The 22,218-nt window shown below is 37.4% G+C and overlaps 1 protein-coding gene and 1 long non-coding RNA gene across 6 annotated transcripts in view; both read left to right on the top strand.

The window, feature by feature from the left end:
- LOC127845477 (uncharacterized) overlaps positions 1-22,218 on the top strand; it is a 67,690-nt gene that overhangs the window by 10,753 nt on the left and 34,719 nt on the right. The gene's annotated exons all lie outside the window — the stretch shown is intronic.
- On the top strand, positions 1,224-21,959 carry LOC127845483 (uncharacterized). The gene is made up of 2 exons (XR_008033237.1): positions 1,224-1,259; positions 19,567-21,959. It is a non-coding gene; the product is annotated as an uncharacterized LOC127845483 (long non-coding RNA).

Raw genomic sequence — 22,218 nt, 5'->3', positions numbered from 1 at the left:
GAGATAAATTTCCCATTTTGGGTCTGTTTATTTAAAACTTACTCAGATTGTTCATACTATCAAGGGCTTGAGCCCTATTGATTCCAGCCAGTAGAGTGATTCAGGCCCTCATGGGCCTCTTGTTTAAGATACACAATACTTTCATAAGTCTTATGTTTGGCATGTCACATCATAACACCGTTCTCTTAAAGGTATGTTCAAATTGTGTTCTTCAGGGCAAATCTGGTCATACCCTGTCAAATGCTTAATATTCACTTGATAAGCAACATGCTTTTCTTGTCTCATTTCACAATTTAAACATGACTTGGGTGAGGGATCTAGTGCCATTTTGGCATTGTTGTTTGCAAGTTTGCATCATTTATTGCCTCTTTATTGTCTGTACATTTGGTTCGGTTTAAATTGTGATTTTGGTATTATCACTTACGTCAAAAAGATGGTAATTAATATAAGTAAATGTTACTTAAAAGTTTGTTTGAAGAGTTTTTGAAACTTTATACTCAATTAAAGCTATAAATTTGAGATATCAGTATCCTCTTTGGTACCAAGACATAAAGATCATTCTGAAGATCACAGTTTCTATATCTATAATATTTTTACAATAAGTTCAATAACAAATGTTAGTCAAATTGACTCAGAGTGATGGCAACTATTTTGATATTTTGCAAACAGGCTTTACTATTCTATAAAATGTTTGTTTTATTTAAAAAAAAAAACATAAAAAATGAAAGGCACACATTTTCTTCTCAAGTCGAGATCTATTTATGTTTTCATGTTGCTGGTACCTTCACATCCAGGCCATCCAGTAAAGCCTCCTACTGCTTCCACGCTTGACAAGGACACCAGCTCCAGTAGCCAGTGAGTACGACGTCAAGCTTCGAAGTCCCAAGCCCTTGAAAAGCAGAAGGGGGAGAACATATGTATGCTGAGTAACTTTCATCCATGCCATCCAGTAAGCCTCCTTAATGCTTACCAAGCTTGACACGGACACCAGCTCCAGTAGCAGTGAGTTACTGAGTCAAGCTTGAAGGTCCCAAGCACTTGGAAAAGCAGAGGGGGAGAACATATGTATGTGAGTAACTTTCATCCAGGCCATCACAGTAAGCCTCCTAATGGTGCCAAGCTGAACAAGGGAACACCAGCTCCAGTAGCAGTGAGTTACTGAGTCAAGCTTGAGGTCCAGCCCTGGAAAAGCAGAGGGGGAGAGTCAAGCTTGAAGGTCCCAAGCAATTTAGATGACATCAAAAATGGAACTATGTTAAGTATGTCTCATGTTTGTAGATGTGAGTATGTTTTTCCTAAGCCTGTGATTAACCATGTTTTGCCGGTTAGAAATTCCAAAATGTTGCTAACTTTTTTTAAATTCACATGTGCATACCATGCTCTGGCTAAAATTTTGTGGTGGTGTTTTGTCCATCTTGAAGCGTTCTTAAACTTTTTTTATTCAAACAGCATAGTATGGCATTTAACGATTTAACAAAATGCGTTTGGTATGCAAATTGTGTTCAATCTTTGGGGTCAACTAATACATATCTCAACAATTGTTATTAATTATATTGGATAAGTGACATCCTGTAATGGTACTGTACAAAGCGTATTCAGATTGTGCCCTTGCTATTCATACTGGCCATGCCAAAATATCTTAAAATTTAAAATCAGGCAAGAACTGTAGGGCAAAATGAGCAATTATTTCATGTTCATCCAATCTTTGATTTTTAAAGTGATTTGAACATAATAAATGTACCAGTAAATCCATAAAATATAACAGTCTGAGAACCCTATTATCACCATGCAGTCATCACAACTGGAATCCGTCGCCATTCAGTCATCACAACAGGACACATTCACCATGCAGTTATCATATAGAACTCAATCAACAAACAGGCATAACAATTTATCTTCATCATGAAGTTATTACGATCTCAATTACCATGCAGTTATCACAATATGACTCCATCAAAATGAAGTCATCACAATATGACTTATTCACTATGCAGTAATCAAAACAGAACTCCATTACCATGCAGTTATTAAAACTAGACTTCATCACCATGCAGTTATTACAACAGGACTCCATCACCAGGCAGTCATCAGAATAGGACTCCATCCCCATGCAGTTATCCCAAAAGAACTCCATCACTGTGCAGTCATCACAACAGGAATTTATCACCATGCAATTGTCACAAAAGGACTTCATCACCATGCAGTCATCACATCACGACTTCATAACCAAGCAGTAATCACAACAGAACTCCATTACCATGCAGTTATCACAACTAGACTTCTTCACCATGCTGAATTCACGACAGGACTCCATCACCATGCAGTCATCACAATAGGACTCCATAACTGTGCAGTCAACACAACATGACCTTATTGCCATACAGTCACCACAACTGGACTTTATTATCCTTTTCATGCAGTCAACACAACAGACCTTTATTGCCGTGCATCACAAAAGAACTCTCATCACTATGCAGTAATCACAAAAGCATTCCATTACCAGGCAGTCAACACAACATGACATCGTGGCCATGCAGTCCTCACAACAGATCTACATCACCATGCAGTAATCACAACAGGACTCCATCACCATGCAGTCATCACAACATGACTCCATCACCATGCAGTCATAACAATAGAACTCCATCATCATGCTGTCATCATAATAGGACTCCATCACCATGCAGTCATCACAACCAGATTTTGTTGCCATGCAGTCATCTCAATAGGACTTGTTGACCATGCAGTCAGCATAATTGGACTCCATCACCATGCGGTACTCCCAAAAGGACTGCATTGCCATGCAGTCTCAAGTGTATCAACATGCAGTCATCACAAAAGGACTCCATCCCCATGCAGTCAAAAAAATTGGACTCCATCACCATGCAGTCATCTCAAAAGGACTTGCTCACCATGCAGTCAGCATAATAGGACTCCCATCACCATGCAGTCATCTCAATAGGATTTGCTCCCCATGCAGTCAGCATAATAGGACTCCCATCACCATGCAGTCATCTCAATAGGGTTTGCTCCCCATTCAGTCAGCATAATAAGACTCCCATCACTGTGCAGTCATCACAACTGGACTTTATTGCAATGCAGTCACCACAACTGGACTTCTTCACCATGCAGTCATCATCACAGGACTTTAAGCAATATGTAGCAATCACAACAGGACCCCATCACGATGCAGTTATCGCAATAAGACTCCATCCCCTTGCAGTCATCACAACAGTACTACATCACCAAGCAGTCATCACAAGAGGACTCCATCACCATGCAGTCATCACAATAGGACCCCATCACCATGGAGTGACCATAATATTACTCCTTTACCATGCTGTCCTCACAACAAGACTACATCACTATGCAGGCATCAAAACAGAACTATATCACCATGCAGTCATCACAACAGGACTCCATCACCGTGCACTTATCACAATAGGACTCCTTCACCATGCAGTGACCACACTAAGACTCCATCACCATGCTGTCATTAAAACAGGACTACATCAACATGCAGTCGTCACAACAGGACTCCATGACCATGCAGTAATCACAACAGGACTCCATCAACATGTTGTCATTACAATAGGACTCTATCACCATGCAGTAATATTAATTTGATCATATCACTATGCAGTCATCTCAACAGGACTCCATCATCATGAAGTCATCACAAAAGGTATCAATCACCACGCAGTCATCACAAATGGACTTTATTATCATGCAGTCATCATAATATAAATCAATCGCCATGTAGTTATCTCAAATAAACTCTATACCCATTTATTCATAACAACAGTACTCCATCATCATGCAGTAATCACAAAAGAACTCCTTTTTCATGTAGTCAAAACAACAGAACTTAATGGCAATTAAGTCATCACACAATGACTCCATCACTATGCAGTAATCAGAAAAGCACTCCATTACAAGGCAGTCAACACAACAGGAATTTATTGCCATGTTGTCATCACAAAAGATCTCCATCAACATACAGTCTTTAAGAACAGAACTCCATTACCATGCAGTCATAAAAATAGGGCTCCATCACCATGCAGTCATCAAAATAGGACTCCATCACCATGAAGTCAACACAACAGGACTGTTTGCCATGAGTCTTCACAACAGAACTTTCTCACAATGTAATATTTACAATAGGACTCCATAACCATGCAGTGGAAACAACAAGACTCTGTCACAATGCAGTTTTGACATTAGGACTCTATCACAGTGCAGTCATCACAACAAGACTCCATCACCATGCAGTCACCACAACAGAAGTGTATCACCACACATTCATCACAATTGGACTCCATCACCATGCATTAAAAACAAAAGGACTCCATCACCATGCAGTCATCACAACAGGACTCCATCACCATGCAGTCATACCAACATGATTCCATCACCATGCAGTCATAAAAATAGGACTCCATCACCATGCAGTTATCAGAATAGGACTTGATCACCATGCATTGACCACACTATGACTCCATCACCATGCTGTCATCACAAGAGGACAAAATCACCATGCAGTCGTCACAACAGGACTACATCACCATGCAGTAATCACAATAGGACTCCATCACCATACAATCAATACAAGAGGACTCCATCACCAAGCAGTCATCACAACTGGACTCCATCACCATGCAGTCATACTAACATTACTCAATCACCATACCAGTCATTAAAATAGGACTCCATCACCATGCAGTCATCAGAATAGGACTCCATCACCTTGAGTCATCACAACAGGACTCCATGACCATGCAGTCATCACAACAGGATTTTGTCGCCACGAAGTCATCTCAATAGGACTTCATCACCATGCAGTAATATTAATTTGACTCTATCAACATGCAGTCATCTCAACAGGGCTCCATCATCATGAAGTCATCACAAACAGTATCTATCACCATACATTCATCGCTAATGGACTTTATCACTATGAAGTCATCATTATAAGAATCAATCTCAATGTAGTTATCACAAAAGAACTCTATCACCATTTAGTCATAACTACAGTTCTCCATAATCTTGCAGAAATCACAAAAAAACTCCTTTTCTATGCAGTCAACACAACAGAACTTATGGCCATGAAGTCATCACAAAAGGACTCCCATCACTCTGCAGTAATCAGAAAAGTACTCCATCACAAGGAAGTCAATGCAACAAGACTTTGTCGTCATGTTGTCCTTACAAAAGATCTCCATCACCATGCGGTAATTACAACAGGAATCCATCACCTTGCAGTCCTCACAACAGTACTTCATCACAAAGCAGTCATCACAACAGGACTCAATCACCATTCAGTCATCACAGCAGGACTCTATCAACCTGAAGTAATCACAATAGGACTCCATCACCATGCAGTAATAAAAATTTGACTCTATCACCATTATGTCATCTCAACAGGACTCCCATCATCATGAAGTCATCACAGCAGGACTCCATCACCATGCAGTCATCACAATAGGACTCCATCACCATGCAGTCCTCACAACAGTACTACATTACCAAGCCGTCATCACAACAGGAGTCCATCACCATTCGATCATATCAGCTGGACTCCATCACCATGAAGTCATCACAATAGGACTCCATCACCATGCAGTAATAATTATTTGACTCTATCATCATTATGTCATCACAATAGGACTCCATCATCATGAAGTCATCACAAAAGGTATCCATCACCATGCAGTCATCACAAGAGGGCTCAATCACCATGCATTCATCTTAATAGGACTTTGTCACCATGCAGTTATCACAACAGGACTCTATTACCACGCAGTCATCACAACAGGACTCTATTACCACGCAGTCATCACAATGGGACTCCATCACCTTGTAGTCCTCACAACAGTAGTACATCACCAAGCAGTCATCACAACAGGACTCCATCACCATTCATATCACAGCAGTACTCTATCACCATGAAGTCATCACAATAGGACTCCATCACCATGAAGTAATAATAATTTGACTCTATCACCATTATGTCATCTCATCATGAAGTCATCACAAAAGGTATCCACCACCATGTAGTCATCACAAAAAGGACTCCATTAACAAGCAGTCATCACAATGGGACTCCATCACCATGCAGTAATCACAACAGGACTCCATCACCATGCAGTTATAACTATAGGACTACATCACCTTGCAATCATGGCAATAGAACTCCATCACCATGCACTCATTAAATATGACTCTATTATCACGCAGTCAATGCAACAGGACTATATCACTATGCAGTCATCACAATAGGACTCCATCACCTGGCAGTCAACACAACAGGACTCCATCACCATTCATATCACAGCAGAACTCTATCACCATAGAGTTGTCACAATAGGACTCCATCACCATGAAGTAATAATAATTTGACTCTATCACCATTATGTCATCTCATCATGAAGTCATCACAAAAGGTATCCACCGCCATGTAGTCATCACAAAAAGGACTCCATTAACAAGCAGTCATCACAATGGGACTCCATCACCATGCAGTAATCACAACAGGACTCCATCACCATGCAGTTATAACTATAGGACTACATCACCTTGCAATCATCGCAATAGAACTCCATCACCATGCACTCATTAAATATGACTCTATTCTCACGCAGTCAACACAACAGGACTATATCACCATGCAATCATCACAATAGGACTCCATCACCTGGCAGTCAACACAACAGAACTCCATAGAAATGCAGTCATCATAACAAGATTCCATTACCATGCAGTACTCACAACAGGACTACATCACCAATAAAGTCAGACTACCAGATAACCATACAGTCATCACAACAGGTCTCCATCAACATGCAGTCATCATAATAGGAATCAATCACCATGGAGTTATCTCATATGAACTCTATCACAATTCAGTCATTACAACAGGACTCAATCACCATGCAGTAATCACAAAAAAACTTGATTACCATGCAGTCACCACAACAGAACTTTATCGCCATACATTCATCACAAAAGGACTCCATGGATATGTAGTAATCACAAAAGAACTCCATTACTTGGCAGTCAACAAAACAGGACTTGGTTGCCATGCAGTAATCATATCAGGACTCAATCACCACACAGTCATCACAATAGGACTCCATCATCATGCATTCATCCTAAAAGGACTTCATCATGTAGTTATTACAACAGGTCTCCATCACCATGTAATCATCCCAACTGGCCTGAAATCACATAAGGTCTCCATCAGAATGCAGTAATTATACAATTACCCATTCACAAAAGGTCTCAATTACAATGCAGTAATCAAAAAGGACTCACCATTCAGTCACCACAATAGGACTCACCATGCAGTGATCATGGTAGGACTCCATCCCATTGCAGCTATAACAACAGGACATAACCGCCATGCAGACATCACGATGATACTTCATTACTATGTAGTCATCACAATATTATTTGATCACATGCAATCTTCACAACAGGACTTCATTCCCATGCGGTAATCACAATAGGACTCCATCACCATTCAGTCATCACAACAGGCTCTGTCACCATGCAGTCATCACAACAGGCTCTGTCAATATGCAGTAATAATCAAAGGACTCCATCACCATGCAGTCATCACAATAGGACTCCATCACCATGCAATAATCACAACAGGCTCCATCACCATGCAGTAGCCACAACAGGCTCTGTTACCATGAAGTAATCACAAAATTACTTTATTACCATGCAGTTATCACAGTAGGACTCCATCACCAGGCAATAAGTACAATAGGACTCCACCATCATGCAGTAATAAAAAAGGACTATGTTGCCATTCTGTTCTATCTACAGGACTCCATCACCATGCAGTCATCACAACTTAAATTGATCACAATGCAGCCATCATGACAGGACTTCATCACCATGCATTCACCACAACAGAACTCCATAAACACGCATTCATCAAAACAGGACTCCATCACCATGCAGTCATCTCAACAGGAATTCTTGTTCATGCAATGCTCAAAACAGGACCCCATCACAATACAATAATCACAATGGGACTTCATCACCCTACTGTAAGCACAAAGGAACCTCAAGACCATGCAGTCATCACAGCAGGACTTCATCACCATTCACTCCTTACAACAGGCAGTCATTAAAAAAATTGCTCCATCACAATGAAGACATCTCAGCAGGACTTTTATCACCATGCATTTATCACAATGGGACTCCTTCCTCTATCAGTCATTACAAATGGGCACCATCTCCATGAAGTAATCACAATATGACTTCATCACCATGCAGTCATCTCAAAAGGACTCCATCACCATGCAGTCATCTCAACAGGACTACATCACTAAGCAGTCATCACAAAAGAACTAAATGACTATGCAGAAATTACAACCGATCTTGACTACCATGCAGTTTTCACAAAAGGACACCATCACCATGCAGTCATCACAATAGGACTCAATCATCATACAATTGTAACAACAGGACTCCATCACTATGCAGTTATTGCAACAGGAGTCAATCACCATGCTGTCATCACAATAGGACTTAATCACCACGTAGTCATCATAATAGGACTTCATCACCATGCAGTCATCATAACAGGACTTCATCACCATGCAGTCCTCACAACAGGACCCCATCACCATGCTGTCACCACTACAGGACTCAATCACCATGCATTCATCACAACAGGACTCCATCACCATGCAGTCATCACAACAGGCCTTGATCACCATGCAGTCATCACAACAACACTCCATCAGTGCACAGTCATCACAACAGGGCTCCATCACCTTGCAGTCATAACAATAGGACTTCATCACCATGCGGTCTTCACAATAGGACTCCATCATCATGTAGTCATCATAATAGGTTTTAATCAACATGCAGCTATCTCAAATGGACTTCATCACTATGCAGTCATCACAACAGGACTCCATCACTTTGAATGCATCACAATAGGACTTCATCACAAGGCAGTCATCACAAAAGGACTTCATTACCATGCAGTAATCACAACAGGACTGCATCATTAGCCAGTCATCCCAACAGGACTCAATCACAATGCAGTCATCACAACAGGACTCCATCACCATGTAGTGATCACACCAGGACTCCATCATTATGCAGTCATCACAACAGGACTCCATCATTATGCAGTCATTCCAACAGGACAATTTCACCATACAGTCATAATAACAGGACTTCCTCACCATGCAGGCATCAAAACAGGACTTCATCAACACGCAGTCATCTCAAAAGTACTTCATGGCAACACAGTCATTACAATAAGACTCTATTACCAGGCAATAATTACAATAGAACTCCATCACCATGCAGTAATAATACAAGGACTTTGTTGCCATGCTGTCCTCACAGCAGGACTCCATCACCATGAAGTCATAACACCTGGAATTAATCACCATGAAGCCATCATAACAGGACTTCATCACCATGCAGTTATCACAACAGGACTCCATCACCATGAAGTTATCACAACAAGAATCCATCACCATGCAGTCACTACACCAAGACACCATAACCATACAGTCATCACAACAGCACTCCATCACGATGAAGATTTCATTATAGGACTCCATCAAAATGCAGTTCTCACAACAGGACTCCATCACCATGCTGTCATCACAACAGGACTCAATCACCAAGCAATCATCACAACAGGACTCCATCACCATGCAGTCATCTCAACAGAACTTCATCACCATGCAGTCATCAAACAGGACTCTATCACCATGCAGTCATCACAAGAGCGCTCCATCACAATGAAGTCATAATTATAGGACTCCATCAAAATGAAGTCATCACAACAGGACTCCATCAACATGCTGTCATCACAACTGGACTCCCATTACCTTGCAGTCATCACAATAGGACTTAATCACAATGCAGTGATAACAATAGGACTTCATGCAGTCATCATAATAGGCCTACACCGTCCTGCAGCCGTCTCAATAGGATTCAATCACCATGCAGTTATCACAACAGAACTCCATCACCATGCAGTCATCACAACAGGACTCCATCACCATTCAGTCACCACAACAAGACACCATAACCATGCAGTCATCACAACAGCACTCCATCACGATGAAGTCTTCATTATAGGAATCCATCAAAATGAAGTCATCACAACAGGACTCCATTACCTTGCTGTCATCACAATAGGTCTTAATCACCATGCAGTGATAACAATAGGAATCCATTGTCATGCAGTCATTATAATAGGCTACCATCACCCTGCAGCCTTTTCAATAGGATTCAATCACCATGCAGTCATCACAACAGGACTCCATCACCATGCAGTTATCACAACAGGACTCCATCAACACGCAGTCATCTCAAAAGTACTTCATGGCAACGCAGTCATTACAATAAGACTCCATTACCAGGCAATAATTACAATAGAACTCAATCACCATGCAGTAATAATACAAGGACTTTGTTGCCATGCTGTCCTCACAACAGGAATCCATTACCATGAAGTCATCACAACTGGAATTAATCACCATGAAGCCATCATGACAGGACTTCATCACCATGCAGTCCTCACAACAGGACTCCATCACCATGCTGTCACAACTACAGGACTCAATCACCATGCAGTCATCACAACAGGACTCCATCACCATGCAGTTATCACAACAGGACTCCATCACTATGAAGTTATCAAAACAGGACTTCATCACTATGCAGTTATCATAATAGGACTCCATCACCATGTAGTAGTCACAACAGGACTCCATCACCATGCAGTCAACACAACAGGACTCTATCACCATGCAGTTATCATAATAGGACTCCATCACCATGTAGTAGTCACAACAGGACTCCATCACCATGCAGTCAACACAACAGGACTTCATCACTATGCAGTTATCATAATAGGACTCCATCACCATGTAGTAGTCACAACAGGACTCCATCACCATGCAGTTATCACAACAGGACTCCATCACCATGCAGTTATCACAACAGGACTCCATCACTATGCAGTTATCAAAACAGGACTTCATCACCATTCAGTTATCATAATAGGATTCCATCACCATGTAGTAATCACAACAGGACTCGATCACCATGCAGTTATCACAACAGGACTCCATCACCATGCAGTTATCACAACAGGACTCCATCACTATGCAGTTATCAAAACAGGACTTCATCACCATTCAGTTATCATAATAGGATTCCATCACCATGTAGTAATCACAACAGGACTCGATCACCATGCAGTCAACACAACAGGACTCCATCAAAATGTAGTCATCATCCTATGATTTGTTGATATGCATTTATCAAATAAGGATTGAATTGCAATGCAGTCATCAAAAAAGATATAATCACAATGCAATCATAACAACTGTATGTCATTACCATGCTGTCATCTGAACTGGACTCTATCACCATGCTGTCATCACAACAGGACTTCATCACCATGCAGTCATCACAACAGGAATCCATCAACATGCAGTCATCACAACAGGACTACATCAACATGCAGTTATCACAACCAAACTGCATCACTTTGCAGTCATCAAAATGGGACTCCATCATCATGCAGTTATCATAATAAGCTTCCATCACCCTGCAGTCATCTTTAAAGGACTCCAACACCATGCAGTCATCACACCAGGACTCAATCACCCTTCAGTGATCACAATAGTATTCCATCACCATGCAGTCATCACAGCAGGACTGCATCACCTGCAGTTGTAACAACAGGGCCCCATCACTATTCAGTTATCACAACAAGACTCCATCCCTATTCAGTAATAACAACAGGACTCCATCTTCATGCAGTCATCACAATAGGACTTCATCACCATGCAGTCATCACAACAGGATTTTATCACCATGCAGTCATCACAACAGGACTCCATCACCATGCAGTTATCAAAACAGGACTTCATCACAATGCAGTCATCCCAACAAGACTCTATAACCATGCAGTCATCACAACAGGATTTTATCACCATGCAGTCATCACAACAGGACTCCATCACCATGCAGTTATCAAAACAGGACTCCATCATTATGCAGTCATCACAACAGGACTTCATGAAAATGGATTCATCACAACATGACTCAATTACCATGCAGTCATCACAATTGGACTCAATCACCATGAAGTCATCAATTAAGGACTTCATCACCATGCAGTCACAACAACAGGACTCAAAAAAATAGTTATCACAACAAGACTCCATTACCATTCAGTCATCAGGATAGGACTTAATCACAGTTCAGTCATCACAACAGGACTCCATTGTCATGCAGTCTCAACAACAAGACGTCTTCACCATGCAATTATCACAACAGTTCTCCATCACCATGCATTTATCACAACAGGACTCAATAACAATGCAGTCATCACAACAGGACTTCATTATGACTTGATAATTATTCTTCTCTAGATCATGACTGAAATTGTTCAGATAAGTACAGGGATACATATACCTGAAGTACCTTGGAGGAAAAGTTCATCCAGTAGAGGGCTTGAACCAACGGTAGTTGGAACACTAGCATGGTGATCTACAAACTGAGCTGTATAACCCATGTATACTTTTTTTCCTCCCAATGATGCTGTAAGTGGTGCTCAATTGGTTGTTGTCGGTTCAGGTACTACCCTGGGTACTCTTAAGTATAAAGAATGTACCCGGGTAAGGAAAATGCCCTTAAGGCAACCAGCCATACTCCAGGGTACTTTTTAGTATATTTTCCAGCTGACAATGACCAATCTTGGTTGTCTCAGTTTGTTGTTGTTGTCTCAAGTACTACTTTAAAGTACCTAGAGTACTCTTAAATATACTACAATATATCCCGGGTAGGGAAAAATACGCTTAAAGGTAACTGGCCATACTCTTGGGTACTTGTTAGCATATTTTCCATACCCTAGGTCTCAGGTACTTTGTAGTATTCTTAAGTGTACCCAGGGTACTAATCAGGGATCATATTTTTTTCGGTTTTGTCGGTCCTAGACCGATTGGGGTCATGAAAGACCGATTGAAAATCCCAAACAGTCGGTCCGATTCTGTTTGCTTTTAAAATTCCCATGTCATGAAATTGATTACACAGTGTACATGCTACACACCCTAATGACATTCTTATCTCGATTAGGTGTGATAAAACATTCGCTGCAGTCTCTTAACCGGTCAGGACCAGTTTATTGCACGTCAGACCAAGAATAAAAAACTTGTGAACAGCGGATTAAAGACGCATCCAAAAAGACGCGTCTGAATGCACGCGCTGTAACTAAACAAAACATGTCGATACATTTTCCACCAGCCTAATAATCCGGTAATATAATTATGAATGAAAGTTGCGGATCTGATCGACAGAACAGCCGAAAGTTATTTTTATGGGCGGAACTTCACATAAAATAGTACACAAGAAAAATAATATACATTGAATAAATCTTTAGTAAAACCGTGTGAGAATCGAAATGATTCGTGTACTTTATACTTTGTTGTTGAATGACTCACGACCGGAAAATTAGATGCGTGGTTTCAAATGCGTCGCTCTCGTGATTAAATCCCTGCGCATCTAAACTATCGCCCTGTGGGTTATTTGACAACAAATTATTTCTTAATTATTTGGTTTGTTGTTGTCAGTAGCAAACCTACGCACAGACATTTGTTTGGTTCGGTGCATTTTTGTAAGCTATTATCGAGTCGACTAACAATTTAAAACATCGGTATAGACTTATACAGATTAATTATATTGACTACGATGAAAAAAGTCTGATAAAACAGCACACGAAACAACAATGAAATACCACATGATAAAACCAGTTGAGAAAACTCGTTCCGTTTAAAAAAAATGCCTAAGGGAATTTTACTTGTACATGTATTATACCACCTTCATGAATGGCAAAATCAATGGTATATATTTTAACGTAATTTGTCATGATTTCGGATATACATTTTCGGATACTTTTCCCCATTTATATCTGGACCGATTGATGTTGCGGGAAAATATGATCCCTGGTACTAATATATAGTACCTGAGTGGACAATCACCAAATGAGCGTTTTAGTGGGTACAGTTTTTTCTCAACACTTTAGTTTCAGATTAGCATTACCTAAATTACACAGATGAGTAGCAACATTACCACCACGTGTGATTTTAGCAAACCTTTGATTCCTTCATTGATAGTCTATCTGATCTACAAGAACAGGACATTCCTCTCTTCAATTATTTTATTAGGTTATACTTGTACTAAACAGGTTCGATACTAGCCAATGGATATTTTTAATCAGAAATGTTCACAGACTGTTGTTTTTTTCTAACAAGATTCCTAATTATATTGCTTTTTCAGTATTTTGAAATTGAAATTGTTGTCTTCAAACAAAATTGACATTATTAAAAAAACAAGAACATGAGAACAAGTCCCTTAAAATGGTGGCATATTTTTGAGGATATTGACAAAGGAAAACTAAACCTAACTTATCTTGTTGATTTTAATACCAGTATTTAACACAATTGTTTAGGCGGTACCATTTAATAAGGATGAATACAATACTTGAAAAAACATGAACAATTCAAAATAATATAAAACTGAAATTAAGCTGTAATGTATTGCAGATTCACTGATGTGTGTTATGTAAGAAAGATCATGTGAACAATTATCTTAAAGGAAGTTTTTACATACTACCTCAGATAAAATATGTTTGAAGGATCATAGTCTTAGAATTGCTCATTTTCCTCTAACATGCCCTTGTATTTCAAGATAGAATACTTTCCATGCCAGAGGAAAGAGGTCTGGGTTCATATCCCAGCAGGGGCTTCAGAGGATATGCATTTTGGGACCAATGATTGTCTTTGCTTTACCTCATCTTTAAACTCAACCAAATTAACATGAAAATGTATTGAAAATAATCTTTGTTTCTACATAAATGAAAAGACATCCAGTGATTTTTTTTCGCTTTATATTTAACAGCCTGTGCTGTTTAAATTGGGAAAAAAGCGTGTAAGACCATGAAATTGGGAAAAATTCAACAGTGTTCATATGACTATAAACAGCAGTATAACAATTGTTTACAAGTGCTTGTTTGACTGCTTTCTAAAATTTATATTATATAGTGCTAGGGAATTAAATTGCTTAATAAAAAAGTAAATAAAGTAATTATTGAGTCTATTGGAAAAGTTTGGCATATTTTGGTGGAAATTTGTGTCAGATTTTTGGGAAAAAATGTTACATTTTGCCATGAGAAAAAGCCTTTTTAACCAGGTTTTCCGAAGGAAAAAACTGGTTATTAGATTGGCGAATGCGGGCGGGCTGGCTTGGCTGGCGGGCCGGCGGAACAAGCTTGTCCGGGCCATAACTTTGTCGTTCATTGTGAGATTTTAAAATCATTTGGCACATTTGTTAACCATCATTAGACGGTGTGTCGCGCGAAAAAATTACGTCAATATCTCCAAGGTCAAGGTCACACTTTGAGTTCAAAGGTAAAAAATAGCCATAAATGAGCTTGTCTGGGCTATAACTATGTCATTCATTATGAGATTTTAAAATCATTTGGCACATTTGTTCACCATCATGGGACGGTGTGTCGCACGAAAGAATCACGTCAATATCTCCAATGTCAAGGTCGCCACGACTAAAAATAGATTTATTTTAAAACAAACTTACAAAGGGGGTTAATTTTGTTTGTTCATTTCAAAAGTTCAGTTTGAGTTGTCTCCCTTTATCAGATTTTTTTTCACAATGAAAACCTGGTTTGGGACAATTTTGTCCCTTGTTTACTTTTTATAATTCAGAAACAGCTTATTAGAGGCGGTTTAATTTGGGGAAACATATCACTGACATCAAACTTATGAATGGACATCATTTTACTTCTTTTTAGTCACTAATACTATCAAGCAACATTCAAATGCAAAAGAATAAAATTGGTGCTGTCAATAGACTCAATACAATACAAACAAAGTATAATGCAAAACAGAGATGACAGAATAAACTTAATAATAATTTAACAATCTCTTAATTTATAAAAATTTAAATAAGTTATTATACATGAGTGGGTGTCAGTGTTTCTTTTTTGTGATTTTTAACTATACATTATTTATGTGAAATTGTGAAAAATAAATACTAAAAGTTACAAAAGATGTTAGTACTAAAAGGGGAACTATAAGCAAGAATCAATAATAACTGTTTATAGTCATGTTCCCATATAAAAATACATCTTATTAACAAAAACTTGACAAATGTCATACTATCACTCATACAACCATTAAACCATTGATGACATTGCCTAAAATTCATTATATTTATCCATGACCACATTTGTGTTTTTAAGCTACGAAATTGTGGGGGAAAAAAGCATTTTATGTGTGTGTACATAAACTGCGTAAAAAGAGGCAAAAACAATTTACTGGGTTTACAACTTTACTGACTTCTGGATATCTTCGCGCTGAACTCATGCAGTATGTAACTTTGAACTGGAAAATCCCATACTGTTTTAAAGCCATTGTTTTATGTCCTGGTTATTGGTAAGCAGATCAGTGTAGGAATACGACTTAACTGTTTCTGTAGAATGTTCATGCATTATCACTTATCCACTTTTTCACATTTGAACTCTCAACATTTTACAGGGGGGACTGAAATGTTCATGTCTGTTTTGGGCATTTAACTAAAGATTATGTTACATGTGAACAAATGCCTTTTCTCTTTACTGGGAAATGTGTTTTTTCCTAATGTCCAGGTTATTTCCTTACAATAGACATCATAAAATATTTATACGAATTGAAAGCTTTACATTTATGATGGTGACATTATGTGTTTCATTATTTATATATTTTGCAGACAAAAATAAAATACAACCATTTTTCATTAGAGTTGTTTAATGGCAGATTTACAGTATATCACTTGACTATTGCCTCATTTTAAAGCAACGCAATACAATTTGATTCTATGTTTATCGTCTAAGGGGTGCCTGAAAATTTTTTTGATCAAGAAACCAATAATTTGTGATTGAAAGAGTATGAAAAATGCCTAGATTGACCAATATGACGACAACACCTGCACTATTCCATAAACAACTTGTAATCATGTTTAACGAATAGGTATTATCCAGGTCTTCACCACTTTGGAAAAACTTATAAACATCTTAGGCACAAATAAGGCTCACTGATTGAATCAACCATTGATAAGAATTGTTTTATGATGTGATTTTGAAAGGATTTTAAATAAAGCAGCTGTGTATCAACAGATAAATAGGTTTTACAAAAATCTAGCCCATTTTGAAGTAGGTATGTACTTAAAAAGCTCCACAAGAATGCTGAACAAGTATTTAGTTTTGATAAAGACGGGTGGTGCGGTGGTCGAGTGGTACCACTCTGGCCTACCATTCCAGAGGTCCCCGGTTCGATTCCCGGCCGGGGCACTGGAAATTCAGAAATGCTTCTAGTGTTTCCCACCCAACTAGAGATGTACTGGTATGAAACCCAGGTCATTCTCGCGTGTATCGGTGCTATACACTGAGCACGTAAAAGAACCAAGGGATCTATTCGCAAAGAGCTAGGGTATCGCACCCTGATTCCTTGTATCCCAATACTGTCTTTTTTGCTTGCTGTCACTTCAGCAAAAACCAAAGGACCCCATTGGAAATAAGTGCTTGCACTTTCATGGGTTATACTTGACTGCAAGGTCAAAAGCAATACATACATACAAGATATGAACACTTCCAATATTCATCCTTCTGAATGGTGAGTTTCCTCTGATTATAAATAAATGCATAGATTTGGACATTGTGAACGGGTTGTTTTGTCTTTAATAAACTTTCAAAATATATATACCTAGTTATTGTAGATCTTAAATATTCTGTGATTTAAAAAAGTATGTTTTTAAATTAAACACCCATATCCATAAAATATTGAATTCAGACTGATGTAAATAGTATTGTAAGAGATGGTTTTCTTCAAAGCAGTGTGTTGCTAGTCATACAAATGTATTACAGTTGTATTACTTCATTTAATAAGTAAATAAGCAATATGATAAAAACAATGTTTAAGATACAATAATCACAAACTATCAAATTTACCTCAATCATGAAAAGATTTTTTTTACAGAAAAAACATTTTTTTGTACAGACTCGTTGTTTGTTTATTCCTGCCTGATTCTTAATTTCGAAAAGTCATGTAGACGCTAAACATAGAATCAAATTAGGTATGGCCTGATGCATATAATGTAAACAACTTAAAGACATTAATTTATGAAAAACACAAAATAAGATACCCCTTAAATAAATAAAAATTATAAATGCATAAACAATACCTTTCAAAAAGCATTACATGAACATATGATAATATGAGTCACACAAGTCACTGTGTTATTAGTTGAAGAAGCAGATAAACATTTTTTCTCTTGTCGCGGTGCACATCTTTTGGACTTATTCAAAAATATTTAACTAATGTATTTAGTTGATGAAGTCTTCAGTTGGACAATGAAATCATAGGTTTGTTAAATCATCATGTTTTAAGTCAGAGTTTATTTACAGGTCCCGCTGCGTCTTCATGACTACATGTATGTCTGGAAGCTTATTGATATTTTCATGGGCGTCAACATTTTGAATGTAATGATCATATGATTCAAAATCACATGACTTTGGACGGACTACTTTCTGTGCCCATCACAGAGGGTTTTAATGAAACCGTTGTGCAAGAGATTTGGTTGAAAAAAAAATAAATTTTGGTTTCCAGTCCATTTAAATTCGTTGTATACTTTAATGTGTATTGATTACTTTCATTTTTACTCTTGTTTCATTGTTGCTCAGAATTATTTTCTAAACAACCTGTATGTGTTTGACCATCAAATAAAAAATGTGTTTTGGACATATAATTGACAGTATATAAAATGGTGCTTGGGGTTTAATTCTTATCACCATGAACACTTACTTCACCATATATCTTAAGTAAGATTAAATATAAACCAGAGAAAATAAACATTCATTGATCAGTATTTAGTTATAGTAGGGGACATATTGTTTTTGCCCTGTCTGTTGGTTTGTTTGTTGGTTTGCGTCAAACTTTAACATTTGCCATAACTTTTGCAATATCGAAGATAGCAATTTGATATTTGGCATGAATGTGTATCTCATGGAGCTGCACATTTTGAGTGGTGTACGGTCAAGGCCATCCTTCAAGGTCAAAGGTCAAATGTATGGGTTTAAATCGCTCATTTAATGTACACTTTTTCAATATGGAACATAGCAACTTGATATTTGGCATGCATGTGTATCTCATGAAGCTTCACATTTTGAGTAGTGAAAGGTCAAGGTCATCCTTCAAGGTCAAAGGTAAAATATATGAGGACATAGTGTTTCACAAACACATCTTGTTTTACACATGCTTTGATTTTTCGGGACATAATCACGATTTTGTTTAAGTCTTACAATTTTTAAACATAATTACAATATTTCTTGACAAAATTATGATTTTTCTTGACAATTTTACTATTTTATTGTTGTTATTTTTCCAGAAGTAATTACCATTGTTCCAGACATTATCACATTTATTTTAGACCTTATTACTGTTTTCATGTGGAATACAGGTGGGAGACGCAGCTCTTGCCAGGAGCTGATGACCACGCGCAACGTGTACATCCAGGCCATCAACTACACCACAGTGGCACTGGGAAAGGAACTTCTGAGGATCGCGCCCACACCCTATCACAACACAGAAATGATGGATGATCTTGTTGAGAAACTTGTCATCATCTGGTAAAACAACCATCTTGACTTGCACAATAACCTCTTCTTGAGGCCATGCAAGTTCTGCCAGAAACCGCTGGAGTTTGAGAGCTTCTTTTTGTGGGATCCAGTCTGTCAGCGGTCAAACTGCACCAAGAGCTCCCTGCAGAGCATGCATCTGACTGCTTTAAAAAGAAGTTGTGGAGGATTTGGTTTTGCTGGCCTAAACTTGGAAAATCTGGGTTTAAATCAACAGATTGTATGACTTTAGTCTTAGAATAATTCTTTACATTGTACTTTTCTCAAAATAAAAAACTCTTTCCAATATTTACCAATTAAAATTCAGATATATGAAGAGATTAACATACATTATGAAAATTTTAATTCTGTATAAGTGGTTGAATGTTGATTGTAATTTAGCAGTTTTAGAAGACCCCTTATTATCATTTTTCATTTGGATGTTTTCCAGTCTGTATATAGGCAAAACCTTAAGTGCCTTTAGTTAGATCAAAGCCTATTCTTAAGTCTATAATTTGATTTAGGATATAGGCCCAAAACTGCCTTTTTATGCTCCCCCCCAAAATATAGTCGCCGCTTCGTCTGTCCGTGTGTCCGTCCGTGCACAATTTTTGTCCAGGCTATTTCTCAGCAATTAATGACCGGAATTCAATGAAACTTTTTGGGAAGCTTCACTACCAACAGGAGATGTACATATTATCAGCCGGTTATGGTCGGATGATTTTTCACAGAGTTATGGCCCTTTGACATTTTCTATAAACTGTACATATAGTGCAATTCTTGTCCCCCCAACTACTGACTGGAATTCAATGAAGCTTTATGGGAAGCTTAACTACCTTGAGGAGATGCGCATGTTATTTGTGGGTTCTGGTTAGATGGTTTTATTTAGAGAGTTATGGCCCTTTGAAATTTTTAAGTTGCTAAACCATTCATCGTATTATTTTGTCCAAAGTTATGCCCCTCAAGACTTTTCCTTTTATTTGAATATATAGTGCAATATTGTGACAAAAAAAAACTTTGGGGAGCATCACCCGTCTCCGACGGTTTCTTGTTTAAATTTGGAGACAGTTATTATTGAGTAACTCTTTGGGATATATAACATTTTTATAAAAAGGCCATTGCAAAAATATAATCTCAATACATTTGTGAATATTTGAGAATTTTCATTTGTGATTTACAACATTTTAAGATTTAGCTTAAGCAAATTCCTCTAATTATTCTCAATCGGAAATAATGGTTGAAAATATTGAATGCCATTTTCAATTGGAATGATGGTATTAAAAATGAGAAAAAATATACATTTTAAGCAAATTTATTGTCTTTTTTTTCCCTGTAACTTATTTAATATGGTGTATATCTTAAGACCAATTTAAGTTAGAACAATAATTTAACAGAAATTGTTTCTTTTTAAAATGTCTGTTCTTTTCTACCATTTTAATAATTTAAATTAATAAAAAACGACATGAAAAATAAAACTAGTAAATCCATGCATCAATAGAAAGTTTCTTACAAATCTATTTTCATTAGTATGGGGAAAAGTTATTAGTTTCATGGTGGTAGGATTATATCTTAAATAAATGAAGTTTTAATTTAAATTGCGGGAATGTGAGACCCTTGGTTCCATTACACATCAAATTTTAATATTTGAACTGTGGAATTCAAGACAATATAAGTATTAAAAAAATGAAGCATTAATTGTAGCATTTATGCTATATTATATGAAGACTGATTTCATTCTTTGTAACTGTCATTTTTCATTTAAACATTTTATATTACATCTCAATGTTTTATGTCATATCATGGAAATATAAATAAATGCAATTAAATAGACTGTATTAACATATGATATAAATGCATGATATGACACTTTTCAATCAAAAGAAATGTCTTTGACAAAAGAATCTTTGTAAATATACAAATAATAGTAATACAAATTATTAAAAAAAATCTTAGTTATGTTTATATTATCTCAATAAAATCTGTATCATTATGTACCATTTCATTGTCAATATGTTGTGGTTTATAAAGAAAGAGTGCATGTACTAAATGTTGTTATCGAAGTTTATGTCAACTTTTATCTTAATATTACTTGTAAGAGCAAAGTCTGAGATACCGGTTAGTATCATTTGAAAAATGATGTTGACTCCTTATTAATATTTGTTGAGAATGTTTTGTTATATTTTTTTGCAAATAAGATCGCATCAACTAAATTCTAATAAAGATATTTAAATAATCATGTTGTTTTGCTTTTTTATTATTTGAAACAAGGCAATTAAATTACAATTATAGTATTTAGTTACTGTTTCGCAGACCACACATACTGTACAATCAGTTTTATTTGTGGGACCTTAATTTTCGTTGATTTCGTAAGTTGACCGATACACACATCCAAAATAAATACATTAGAAAATCGAAAAGATTATCGGATGTTCAGTTTCATCAATAGAGTCACAATAACAAATACCAGCATATAACATATTACTTCAATTTTGGAA

This window comes from Dreissena polymorpha, chromosome 9 (assembly GCF_020536995.1).
Source record: "Dreissena polymorpha isolate Duluth1 chromosome 9, UMN_Dpol_1.0, whole genome shotgun sequence".
NCBI lineage: Eukaryota > Metazoa > Mollusca > Bivalvia > Myida > Dreissenidae > Dreissena > Dreissena polymorpha.
This window is presented reverse-complemented; position numbering and strand designations above follow the sequence as displayed.